The sequence below is a fragment of the Bombina bombina genome, chromosome 3, assembly GCF_027579735.1.
Source record: "Bombina bombina isolate aBomBom1 chromosome 3, aBomBom1.pri, whole genome shotgun sequence".
Taxonomy (NCBI): domain Eukaryota; kingdom Metazoa; phylum Chordata; class Amphibia; order Anura; family Bombinatoridae; genus Bombina; species Bombina bombina.
This window is the reverse complement of record NC_069501.1, coordinates 209,247,875-209,261,952: the sequence shown is the minus strand read 5'-3', so window position 1 is coordinate 209,261,952 and position 14,078 is coordinate 209,247,875. Positions and strand designations below refer to the sequence as shown.

The window sequence follows — 14,078 nt, the reverse complement described above, 5'->3', positions numbered from 1 at the left end:
AATAACCCCATTGACTGCCGCCGGGTATTTCAGAAGTGTGCGGCGCAGCTGCATTAGTGGCAAAGTCATGCATGTCTGCCGTCTATGAACAATGGGGACCCCCTAGAGAAGCTTTTACAGCCATTTGTCTTATGACTGAAGTAGCTGTGTGCAAATCATTTTAGTGAGAATTTTGTGAAAGATTTTTTTTCCCCTTTCTATATGATCGGATTTGGCAGCTAAATAGTGACATCAAATATACCAAAATTGTCCTAGATCAAATACTTGGGTTTTCATAGGTAAAAAAAAAAAGGCTCCGTTTCTATTTAAATGGAAACATTATCTGGTACTTTGGCAAGTTTCTATGAAATTCCAAGCAGCGAAGGGTTTAATAATTAATGACGCTAAAACATTTGTGGAATATTGGAATAAATATTACATATTTTTACTGGGTAATCAAGGGGGCGCTGATGCTGAGCTTAAGAAACCAACCAGGCAGTAGGCGGAAAAAATTTGGGAACCAATATTCTATAGAGTATAGACCACAACAGAAATATTGTGTTTACTGTCCCTTTAAAGCTTCCAGCTCATAATCATCCAAATGTGTTCCCTTTTAGTATTGAGCTTCCTACCACTTTTTCTGATCCTCCATCATTGAATAAAAAAATCACTGTCACCTTTACACTCATCACCTTAACTACTGATCAATAAGGATTTTTCAAACAACCAGTCTCATTCAAACAAACTAGTCTTATTCACTACTACGCCACATGGATTTTCCGATATTTTGGGCCATAAGCCAACTAAAAGCATGATGGGTCTGGTTAATTAGCGACTACTTTACAAAATTAATTTAAGAAAAAAATCATTTGAATATTCTCTAAAAACTTATCTGTTCAATGAGCTTTTAAGACCTGTTTACTGGCTTGCCAGTAATAATACTAAAATATAAAGTCAATGATGTACGTATAGAGACAGTTGCAAACAGCTCATAAGAATTAATTAGTGAGCTAATTGGCTAACACCTAAACAAGGCTTTTTTCAGATGTGGAAGTAGGAGGTGCAAATCTTGTACACATGCTATTTTTTGGTAATGTTTTAACATTGATTGATGATAAAAAAGTATTTTACAATTAGGAATTACATCAATTGTAATACAAGCTATGTGGTATATTTACTTCTGTGTAAATCATGCAATATACAGTAAAGAACAATTTTGCTTATAGTCGTAGGTTTCCTAAAAGTATTAGTCACTATCTTATTGTTGGATATTGTTATAGTTAAATCTAAAAAGTCAATAGTTGTTTTACAAAAATTTACAATGTCAATGACATGGATGATGTCATTCTGGCAACTTGGGATGTGACCTCCCTTTACACGGTCATTCCGCACAACGTGGGAATTGGCTGCATGGGAGAGGCTTTATCTAAGAGCAATATGTACAATGGGGTACAACAGGAATGGCTGATCCAATTGTTAACCTTGGTGTTAACTAATAATTTATTTTTGTTTGAGAATCAATTCTTCATGCAAAAAAACAGGCAAAGCGATGGGGTCCAATGAGGCCCCATCCTATGCCTGTTTGGTGATGGATGCCATTGAGGAAAGACACGTGTATACAGATCCACTATATTCCCAATAGTGTTGGGGTTGGTTCCGCTACATAGATGATCTGTTCATGGTGTTGCGGGCCTCCCTGAGACACTTACTGAATTTAGACAGCACTGAAAATGCAGTCCCTATTTTAAAATTTAGTAGCAAAATGGATATGCAGAAAGTGGAATTTTTTGAAACAATGGTCTATAAGAAAGATGGCAGATTAGCTACTGACCTTTTTGTGAAGTCAACTGATAGGAACACCCTTCTACATAGGAGCAGCTTCCATCCCCCACAAGTCTTTCAAAGTGTGCCAAAATTACAGTTGCTGAGAGTAGAAAGAAGTGTCAGACCCTCTGATCAGACAGTTCAGAGCCAATAACATGAAGAGAAAATTTGTTAGTAGGGGCTATAATGCTCAGGAACTTGATGAAATAGAGAACTCTCTAAAAAGTCGCCCAGTCAGAAAAAAAATACACCCAGCAACACAAGATTGAATTTTGTCAGCTCATATAACACTATGAGTAAGAAAGAGAGTATTTAATATCATTAAAAAAACATTGGTATGTATTACAAGAGGCCTGTCCAGAGATTAAAGAATTTAAGCCTCATATAGAAGAGGCAACACAATAGGTAGACAGTTGGTCCGTGTGACATCTACCAAACCAAATAGTGGTGCCCAACGATTTTCGGGACCCCTAAGCAGGGCACATTCCCATGCTTTGGTTGGGCCCAATGTAACAATGTCATTAAGGGGGGAGTGATCTCCCATCCCTATACTGGGAAAAAGACAGATGCAGTTGAAGGGGGGGGGGATCTTGGTTGTTTAGTAAGGGATCTGGGAGAGGGAGGGATGTAGATTGAGGGGGGCCAGCTACACTACAGAAAACAAATGTTTAATATAAAAAAGAACAATTTTTGGGGGCAAATTGGGTACTGGCAGAGAGCTGCCAGTACCCAAGATGGCGGCAAATAGGTAGAGGGGGAGGGTTAGAGAGAGCTCCCTACAAGCTCCCTAATTAACCCCTTCACTGCTGGGCATAATACACGTGTGGTGTGCAGCGGCATTTAGCGGCCTTCTAATTACCAAAAAGCAACGCCAAAGCCATATAATGTGTGCTATTTCTGACCAAAGGGGATCCCAGAGAAGTATTTACAACCATTTATGCCATAATTGCACAAGTTCTTTGTAAATAAATTCAGCGAGAAACCTAAAATATGTGAAACAATTTGTGAAAAAGTGAATAATTTTTTTATTTGATCGCATTTGGCGGTGAAATGGTGGCATGAAATATACCAAAATGGGCCTAGATCAGTACTTTGGGATGTACTCTAAATAAAAATATATACATGTCAAGGGATATTCAGGGATTCCTGACAGATATCGGTGTTCCAATGTAACTAGCGCTAATTTTGAAAAAAAGTGGTTTGGAAATAGCAGTGCTACTTGTATTTTTTGCCCTATAACTTGCAAAAAAAGCAAAGAACATGTAAACATTGGGCATTTCTAAACTCGGGACAAAATTTAGAAACTATTTAGCATGGGCGTTTTTTGGTGGTTGTAGATGTGTAACAGATTTTGGGGGTCAAAGTTAGAAAAAGTGTGTTTTTTTCATTTTTTCCTCATATTTTATATTTTTTTTTAAGATATGATGAAAATAATGGTATCTTTAGAAAGTCCATTTAATGGCGAGAAAAACGGTATATAATATGTGTGGGTACAGTAAATGAGTAAGAGGAAAATTACAGCTAAACACAAACACTGCAGAAATGTAAGAAAATTGAAAAATGGTCCTGTCATTAAGGGGTTAATTTACAAACTAGCTTGAGAAAGGAGCAGGTGCCCCGAAACGTTGCTCGACAATAAAGGTTTAGCCTTTGAAAACCGTGTGCCTCCTTATTCTTGTACGCTATACTGTTTACTGGACGTCAAGGGTGGTCCTACTAGGTGTAGCACCATATTGAATGTATCAAGAATATTCCAGACTATTGGATAGTGTGTCAGTGCGGATCCCATCTGTCTCATACTAAAAGCTTAGTAACCAGTGCACTTAATATGCTCATAGATCCACAATTTTTTAATTCTTCAAAGTGATGAGCTGGGCAAAATAGCCAATCAGAAGGCATACCTCATACACAAGTCAAAGAGTATCTCACTTCCTACTCCTCTGCCGCAGCAGCATTCTATAACAAGTGCATTCCTTCTTATGATTTCATTTTATTTCAAAGGAACAGTAAATGTAGACTATTTACATAATTCTGCACTATGAGCAGAATTATGTATCATAAGGATAGCCGTACCTTTTAAAAACTATTTCAAAGTATACATTTATCCACTTAAAGTGAATGTAAAGTCACCATCCCCCGAGAACGCCACACTAATGTGCATAAAAAATAAGTTGAAGTTTAATTCATCATTTTTCAATGACTGCTATATTTACGCCAAAAATTAGCTTTTTATCAGTTATATCGCACTATGCTTCCTCCACCCGCCATCTTCGCTATTTGAGTGACAGGTTTAGATGCACTCTTTTAACCAATCATAGATTCAACCACGGGGGATTCAATCTCGATTTCAAAACGTCACAGAATCTAAATACGCATGCGTTAAAACCTATCTTCATCTATGTTTAGACGCGCGTTCACACTTCGCGCATGTGCACTTACCATACTTATACCTAGTTCGGAGAAGATATCACAGTGGCAGTTGTGAGAGGATATGGCTTCTAACAGCCTCTTGCTATGCTCACTTTAGTGGCCCCTAAAATGTATTGCATTTTAACATTTTTATGTATATTGGCGGTGATGTGTATTGCTAACAAACGCATGCGCAATTGAAGGTGTACACGGGAGCGTGCTTGAAGTACACGTACAGAGCGGGTGGGACCGCTCTATACGTCACACCAGGGAGAAGAAGGGAGTAATGACTGGGAGGAGTTTGGGTACGTAACTGAATCAAATTTGAAAGAAAAATATATAATTATTCGTTTATTTTTCAAAGAAAATAAAGTGGTAGTTTAACTAATATGTATAAAAGAAAGCATTTGGAGGATTCGTTAACAGGAAAATTGACATTCACTTTAAGTGTTATTCATTTATAGCCATTCCCTTTAGAGCTGCAGTTTTGTTTTTAAAAAGCACCATAGACTTAACAACAGCTTCACCCAGCATGGTAGCAAGCTTCATAAAAAAGCGTGATTGGCAGTGCTGTGAACGAATAAATGAACACCACTTTAAGGCGCATAAATTTATACTTTGAAATTGTTTATAAAAAACATACGACTATACTTATGATACATAGCTTTGCAAAATTTCAAAGTACAAATGTATGCACCCACATAGTGCAGAATTATGTAAAATGGTTTCCAGCTTTTACTGTCCCTTTAAGTTTAGTGCCCATTTATTTAAGATATATAATGGCCCTCTATGAATTGTGGGAGAAAATGATGAGAGATAGATATATTTTACGGGTAAAGTCAGAAATCCAGGTATGGTAAACCATGACATTACCCAAGCGGCTGTGGGTAAAGCCCGATGTAATGTAATTCCCACATCTAAACTATTTATTTACCTCTGTATGGGGGTTTAAGGAAGGCGCCCCGCCAATCCTCTGGCATGCACCCAAAGTGAACCCCCCAGGCAGAGGCAAAAAAACATAGTGATGCTGTGTGAATCACAGTGCATTGTATACATGTTTGATGTGGTGACTCAATGCACTCTGAGAAGATTTATCATGTTACACTGGGCTTTACCTACAGCCGCTTGGGTAATGTCAGGGCTAGGATTAATATATATATCTATCCAACTGACAGCTACCAATGACTTATCTGAAAGAAAGGCATCCCTTTGGTCCATTTTACAGCATGTCAAGTCATCTAGCAGACAAGTAAATTCAATTTATGTGACAATCATTTAAAGAGACATGAACCCCAATTTTTTTCTTTCATGAATCAGAGCATACAATTTTAAACAACTTTACTTTTATTATCCAATTTGCTTTGTTCACTTGGTATCCTTGGTTGAAAAGAATACCTAGGTAGGTTCAGGGAGCCAGCTGCTGATTGATGGCCGCACATATATGCATCTTGTCATTGGCTTACATATGAGCTCAGCTAGCTCCTATTAGTGCATTGCTGCTCCTTCAATAACGGATACCAAGAGAATGAAGTAAAATTGATAACCAAAGTAAATTGGAAAGTTGTTTAAAATTGTATGCTGTATCTGAATCACAAAAGAAAAATGTGGGGTTTCATGCCCCTTTAATAAAAAAATTAAAAAAAAAAAAATCCCCTCATTTAAATAAGCAATTGACACTACCCTCCGACCAGTCAGTTGCTGTTTGCAACCAGCAGGGACTGAAACTAAGTTTACACGGCTGCTATCAGTGCTGCGTTCGCATATATAGCGTAAGCCAAGGCACAGAGAGGGAGAAAAAAAAAAAAAACAAAAAAAAAACAAAAAAAAAACAACCACGCGTGTCTGGAACCCAAGATGTAGTTGCCAAGCTTACATTTTGTGACGCCCATTAAAATCCATTGGAATTTAACTTCTGGGTGCTAATTTTTTTTAATTATGCTATGTTAGATATATACAAACATCTCTGTCTCAAGTACAGTATATGAGACTGGAAATCCAATGCTGTAGCTCATTCCTAAATGTGAAATACTTTAACTGCTTCATATGTGTTATAACTGCAGTAAGTGCTTTTATTTTTAAACCCACTTCCAAGCATGTATTGTACTTATTAAAAAAAACTACTTAAAAAAGTGTCAGTAACCAGATGATACCCTTTGCTAAGCCGTAGCCTACATCAAATTCCATGTTTTCCAGAGAATGATGCAACACCATGGTATATAACATGATGTAGACCATGGATGGGGAACCTTGGCACTCCTGATGTTTCAGAACTACATTATCCATGATGCTTAGGCACTCTGAAGTATGGTTGAGCATCATGGGAAATGTAGTTCTGAAACATCTGGAGGGCCAAGGTTCCCCATCCCTGATGTAGACCTTTATAGCAAAGAGTAAGTTGTAAAATTGAAGGGACAGAATGTTAAACATTGAAATGTGCATAGGTGCATTTTAAATAGCAGTTTTGCAGTATACTTCCATTAGTACAAATGTTTCTAGTAAACATAATTACTGTTTCAACTGCATATACACATATGCCAGGTGTGACTAGAGGATAAGAATTCAAACACCATGCCTGTGGCAGTGGTGTGTATTGAGTCAGTGAAGACTTAAAGGGATACTAAACCCAAAAGGTTTTTCTTTAATGATTCAGAAAGAGCATGCAATTTTAAGCAACATTCTAATTTACTCCTATTATCAAATGTTCTTCGTTCTCTTGCTATCTTTATTTAAAAAGCAGGAATATAAAGCTTAGGAGCCGGCCCATTTTTGGCTCAGAACCTGGGTTATGCTTGCTTATTGGTTGGCTAAATGTAGCCACCAATAAGCAATCGCTATCCAGGGTGCTGACCTAAAATGGGCTGGCTTCTAAGCATTACGTTCATGCTATTTAAATAAAGATAGCAAGAGAACAAAGAAAAATTGATAATAGGAGAAAGTTGCATGTTCTATCTGAATCATGAAATAACAAATTTTGGTTTAGTATTATTATTATTATCAGGTATTTGTAGAGCGCCAACAGATTCTGCAGCGCTGTAAACATAGTCGGTGTACAGGATAGCTTTTGTAGGGGTCAAGTGGGTAGAGGGCCCTGCCGAGAGTTTCACTGTTGTAGTCGGCTCTTATGAAGCGATCTGTAAACAGCTGGGCCCATAGGCTTACAATCTAAGGGGTTCAAGGGGAAAGCAATGGCGTTAGGAAAGGTTAGTGTTGGTTGTATGCATTCCTGAATAGTAGAGTTTTTAGGGAGTGCTTGAAGCTGTTAAAACTAGGGGAGAGTCTTATGGAGCCAGGCAGGGAATTCCACAAGATGGGGGCCAGTCTGGAGAAGTCCTGTAAACGTGAGGAAGTAACAAGAGAGGAGGAGAGGAGGAGATCCTGAGTTGATCGAAGGGGACGGGAGGGAGAGTATCTAGAGACAAGTTCTGAGATGTAGGGGGGAGCAGTGCAGTTGAGAGCTTTATATGTCAGTGTGAGGATTTTATGTTTAATCCTAGAGGCAAGAGGAAGCCATTGAAGGGATTGGCAGAGAGGTGCAGCAGATGAAGAGCGACGAGTAAGGAAGATGAGCCTGGCAGAGGCATTCATAATGGATTGTAAAGGAGCTATGCGGCAGCTAGGCAGACCAGAGAGGACGGAATTGCAGTAGTCGAGGCGGGAAGGATGGCGGGAAGGATGAGAGAGTGATTAAAATCTTGGTTGTATCTTGTGTAAGGAAATGTCTAATTTTAGCAATGTTTTTAAGGTGGAAGCGGCAGGCTTTAGCCAAGGACTGGATGTGAGGAGTGAAGGAAAGATCTGAGTCAAGTATGACCCCAAGACATCGGGCAAGCGGGGTAGGGGTAATGATGGAATTATCAACAGTTATAGAAATTTTGGGGGTGGAGACATTGGAAGAAGGGGGGAAAATAAGGAGTTCAGTTTTGGAGAGATTTAGCTTAAGGTAGTGAGAGGACATCCAAGATGAAATGTTAGAAAGACAGTTAGTGACACGGGTTAGTAAGGAAGGAATTAGGTCTGGTGCAGAGAGGTAGATTTGGCTGTCATCGGCATACAAATGGTATTGAAACCCATGGGACTTTATTAAGGAACCTAGTGACGACGTGTAGATTGAGAAGAGAAGGGGACCAAGGACAGAGCCTTGAGGTACCCCAACAGAAAGTGGTAACGGGGCAGAGGATGCTCCGGAGAAGGCTACACTAAATGTACGGTTAGTCAGATAGGAAGAGAACCACGAGAGAGCTGTGTCACAGATGCCGAAGGATTGGAGGGTTTGGAGCAGAAGAGGGTGGTCAACAGTGTTAAAGGCTGCAGACAGGTCAAGGAGGATAAGCAGAGAGAAGTGGCCTTTGGATTTTGCTGTAAGTAGGGCATTGGTAACCTTGACAATTGCTGTCTCTGATGGGAACGAAATCCAGATTGCAGTGGGTCAAGAAGAGAGTTTAGTGTAAGGAAATGGGATAGAGGTGCGTAAACTAGCTTTTCGAGGAGCTTTGAGGCAAGAGGGAGTAGGGAAACAGGGCGGTAATTGGAAGGGGAGGTTGGATCAAGGGAAGGTTTTTTGAGGATAGGTGTGACCAGTGCATGTTTTAGAGATGAGGGAAATATACCAGTGCTGAGGGAGAGGTTGAAAATGTGTGTGAGTATGGGGGTGAGGGTAGAAGAGTGGGAGGGGAGTAGCTGTGAGGGGATGGGGTCGAGGGGACAGGTAGTGAGGTGGGAGGACAGTATAAGGGCAGAAACTTCATCCTCATTAACAGGGGCAAAAGAGCTGCATTTTTGGATATTTGGGTTTTGGGTGATCGTGAGCTTTTGAGGGGATGGGAGATCCCTTTAGTATCCCTTTAACCCCCTTAGTGACCAGACCATTTTCAATTTTCTTACCCTTAAGGACCAGGGCTATTTTTACATTTCTGCTGTGTTTGTGTTTAGCTGTAATTTTCCTATTACTCATTTACTGTACCCACACAAATACCGTTTTTCTCACCATTAAATGGACTTTCTAAAGATACCATTATTTTCATATCTTATAATTTACTTTAAAATTTTTATAAAATATGATGAAATAAATGGAAAAAAAACACACTTTTTCTAACTTTGACCCCCAAAATCTGTTACACATCTACAACCACCAAAAAACACCCATGCTAAATAGTTTCTAAATTTTGTCCTGAGTTTAGAAATACCCAATGTTTACATGTTCTTTGCAAGTTAAAGGGCAATAAGTAGCACTTTGCTATTTCCAAACCATTTTCTTTTTTTCCCAAAATTAGCGATAGTTACATTGTAACACGGATATCTGTCAGGTATTCCTGAATAACCCTTCACATTATATATATATATATTTTTTTTTAGTAGACAACCCAAAGTATTGATCTAGGCCCATTTTGGTATATTTCATTCCACCATTTCAACGCCAAATGTGATCAAATAAAAGAAATCGTTCACATTTTCACAAACTTTAGGTTTCTCACAGAAATTATTTACAAACAGTTTGTTCAATTATGGCACAAACGGTTGTAAATGCTTCTATGTGATCCCTTTTGTTGAAAAATAGCAGACATTTATGGCTTTGGCATTACTTTTTGGTAATTAGAAGGCTGCTAAAAGCCGCTGCGCACCACACTTGTATAATGCCCAGCAGTGAATGGTGTTAATTAGGGAGCTTGTATGGTTAATTTTAGCTTTAGTGTAGAGATCAGCCTCCCACCTGACAGATCCCACCCCCTGACCCCCCCCCCCCCTCAAACAGCTCCCCCCACCTCACAATTGTCACCGCTATCTTAAGTACTGGCAGAAAGTCTGTATATTTTATTTTTTTTTTTTTAAAATAGTCCCAATAAACAGCTTCTATGCCTCATTATCTCTGTTTGGAGATTAATTTGCAGTATTAAATTAGATTATAACATTTGTCATTTGTAATTATGGATCAGTGTAATACATTATTTGTTTATAATTATTTACAGCTGTTAGGCAAGCAGAATGCATTGAATTGAAAGTGTCAGACAGGATATACTACTATTATGTCATGTGTCTTTAGGTAGCCAATCAGGTTTAGTAAATGCTAATTGTATGTTAACTTTTGCCTTTAAGAGGTACCTGAACTGATCCTCAGGTAAGCAGTGAACAAGTGCGCATGCGCACGAAACATGTCTGCAGGAGGATCAGTTCACTAACCTGACTGTTCTGAGTCACTGCTGGCTTTTTATTAGGACTTTTTGTACTTGGTCCTTATTTCTATTTTTAATGTATGCTTCAATAAATCTTGGTTTTTATTTAACCACCTGCCTGGGCTCATTCTACTTTGATTATCCCTCAAGCTCATTAAGCGCATACCTCCGTTTTTGATTATATATATATATATATATATATATATATATATATATATATATATATATATATATATATATATATAAAAATGCAGTGTTAGATCCCCCTTAGCTCCCAACCTCCCTGATCCCCCCCAAACAGATCTCTAACCCTCCCCCTCTACCTATTTGCCACCATCTTGGGTACTGGCAGCTGTCTGGGGGGGGGGGGGATCAAACAACTTTCCAATTTATTTCTATTAACAAAATGTTGTTCATTCTCCTGGTATCCTTTGTTGAAAAATAGGAAGGTAACTTCAGGATTGTGCATGTGCCTGCAGTACTATATGGCAGCAGTTTTGCAACAATGTAATACATTAGCAAGAACCTTAGATGGCAGCACTATTTACTGTCATGCAGTGCTCCAGACTTGTGCACGCTATCTAACTAGATATCTTTAACAAGATAACTAAGCAAATGTGATAATAGAAGTAAACTGGAAACTAAATTGTGGGGTTTTATGTCCCCATAATACGCTAGTTCATTATCAGCCAAATGCAGAATAAGGTAGTCGATCATGGCATTTGCCCCTTTTCAGAGACGGATTTCTTCTTGTGAAAGTGCAACACATTAAGATCTGGATTTGCACAGATCTTCGTGTTGTACTTTCACAAGAAGAAATCTGTATCCAAAAAGGAGCAGAATTCCGCAAGCAACCGCCTTCTTCTGCAATCGGCAGCAACGAGTGATGCTTTGTATGACTGGTATTTTAAACAGCATCAATTTGAGCCTACATTTTTTTTAAATGACCTTTATCTCATAGTTGTGTCCATAGGAAAAAGTTTGGTTTCAGGGCTGCAATAGGCATGACTAAGGGCCTATTGCAGCCCTGAAACATATTTTTTTCCTATGGACCCAACTATGAGACAACAAAGTTTGTTTGAAAAAAAAAAAATGGAGGCTGGAATTGATGTTGTTTGGAATTACTGGTAAAGACTTGGCAGGTCTGTGATTCCATGCTGCAAGTGCGCTGTTTTCCAGTATCTTTCAAAAATTACAATATATGACTGGGAAAGAAAAGAAAAGAAAGAACAGAAAGAAAGTAAAGATGAGAAAGAAAAGAATATACCTAATGTTGGTGAAGTCATCTCATCCCACATATGTAGCATGGCAATGGGCAACAGGCAGACCAGGGATTCACAATCTATTAGGTCTCTTCTAGAGCAATACTATCTCAGTTAACCACTGACTTATACAGCAACCAGCTTAATCCAAAGAAATAAAAAAGTGACCTGCACCCCATTTCAATGAATATGAAACCAGAATGTTTTCTTTCATGACTCAGATAGAAAATTGCTTACATTTGCATGCTCTTTTTCACTCCTATTATCAATTTTTCTTCATCCTCTTTGTATCTTTATTTGGAAAATAGGAATGTAAGCTTAGGAGCCAGACCATTTTTGGTTCAGTACCTAAGTAGTGCTTGCTGATTGGTGGCTACCCAAGAGTACGAAGAAAATTTGATAATAGGAGTAAATTAGAAAAGTGCATGCTCTATCTGAATCATGAAAGGAAAAAAAGGGTTCATATCCCTTTAACTTTCACACAGCTCACAAAACAATTGTGGTGGGTCCCATATGGGGGTTTTTAAGTGTAGTGCATTCTTTTTCGGGGATTTTGGGTTAGAGACGTCACTCTTTACGAACATAAACAGATAATAAAATCAGGAAATCTCCATAGTTCGAATTTAACACAAGTCACCTAATTTTTATGTTTTATTGAGACTGGTCACAATTAAGTGTATTTTATCCCCACTACACTAAAAAGAAAATGTACCTATACCGACAGCCAGATAGCAGCTCTAAATGTAGTTAATATAGGTCAATATGTCAGTAGTTCACCCCCATAGGAAAGACCTGCTTCCTTTATAGAACACGGGCCTCTGTCACTTCCCTTCTAGTTGAAGTCTCCACACTCACCGTGTATTCTAGAGACGATAGTTTCCGTTATAGCTGTGTATTTCCTGGATGTGCCCTGTCGTTATCTCCGAGCAGCGATACCCGTATATGTAACCTGGCTATCCAGCAGTGGTTTAGCCTGACAGAATCCGTAGCCTGGTCGCCATTTTGATCGCCCCCTGCCTCAGTGTCCCTAGTCACGTATTCTGTCCCTTACACCAACGGAAAACAGTTTCCAGCTTATCAGCCGCTCATAACCTACGGGTTGTCACGTCCCTGGCTGACCCAGGCGGGATGTGCGGCAGCGCCGCCGGATCACAATTACTCTCCTCTTTTTCCAGACGGCTTACAGTGGTGCTCGGTTCTTCCAAGATCACAGTAGGAAGAATTACAGTAAAATAAAATAGATCACGTTAAAGCCAAGAGAAAATGGTTGGAATCAAGGCCTAATCCTTGTTTATCGGTCACAGCGATGTGACGGACAAAAGGGGCGGGGCAGCCGGCTTCACGCTTAGTGCTCTATACTCCAACCAGGACCTGACGGGGCCGCGCCGCACGGCTACAGCTAAACTCTGCGACCTGAGGGGAGGGGGCTGGGCAAGTTTTACCTCACGTCCTCAAAGCGCGCTGCTTCATTGTACACCGATGTCGATTGTTTCTTTACTGCAGGGTGAGGGTTCGTCAAACTGCTCTAGAGTGATTGTTCACGGACAGTGCGCTTCTTTATTGTATTAATAAAGAGCGAATGTGCATGGTTCAGAATGCTTATATAGGTAAAATCTTATTTTAGCGTTCTAAGTAATTTTCTCAGCCATATCTCATTATTTTCCTACAAAAATTGGCGTGGGGTGCTAAACTAAGATTTTACCCAGCTTGAACATATTATATAAGCGGTAAAATCTTAGTTTATCGTTCTAAATTATTTTCTCAGCCATATCTTATTATTTTCCTTCACAAGTTGGTGTGGAGGTTCAGATGAGGGCTACCAACAATGCTGCAATGTTTGTGTCTCCAGGAACAAAAAGGGGAGTCATATTTTGGGGTGTAAAGTCCCTGTTCTCCCCATAGACTTTCCACAGCCAGCCAGCTAGCTTTGCTCACCTACACGGATACCTTGTATCAAACCCTCAGCCTACAGGTTTTTATACATTTGTAACTGTTTACTGTGCACAGACACTTAAAGCAGCTCTCTCACTAACAACTGTACAAACTGCTGAGGAAATAATGTTCACATAGCCTTAAAGGTCAGGATAGCACATGGTCACACAGTCTTAAAGGGACAGACAAAAAAAACACACAGCTCAAGCTGTTTCTTATTTGTGAAATTCTGTTTCTTATTCATGGAAGTTGGTTTCTTATTCCATTTTTTTGTTGTCAGACTCCTTTAAATTTACTTTAAAATAAAAATATAGGCTTTATTTAAATATTATTATTCATATAATGTAGTTACACAGAGATAGAATCCCTTTATACAACAATTGGATATACAAACTTGAAAAAAGGGCATACGTTGGCACCAATACAAATATTACTATTTTGAATAAGTAACTGATATTTTCAAATGGTGAATGACAATTGGGCCACTGATTTCACTATAAATATA

The 14,078-nt window shown here is 39.0% G+C and overlaps 1 protein-coding gene across 6 annotated transcripts in view; it reads right to left on the bottom strand.

Annotated features, from left to right (window-relative positions):
• Positions 1 to 12,990, bottom strand: part of NCOR1 (nuclear receptor corepressor 1) — a 1,077,134-nt gene extending 1,064,144 nt beyond the window's left edge. For 5 of the 6 annotated variants that reach the window (XM_053706112.1, XM_053706115.1, XM_053706116.1 and 2 more), the window contains exon 1: positions 12,497 to 12,990. The gene's annotated coding sequence lies outside the window, so the exon portion shown is untranslated. Of the gene's footprint in view, positions 1 to 1,810; positions 1,904 to 12,496 lie in introns of all 6 variants that reach the window. The other variant, XM_053706113.1, reaches the window with a different exon arrangement.
• Positions 12,991 to 14,078: the final 1,088 nt, after the last annotated feature.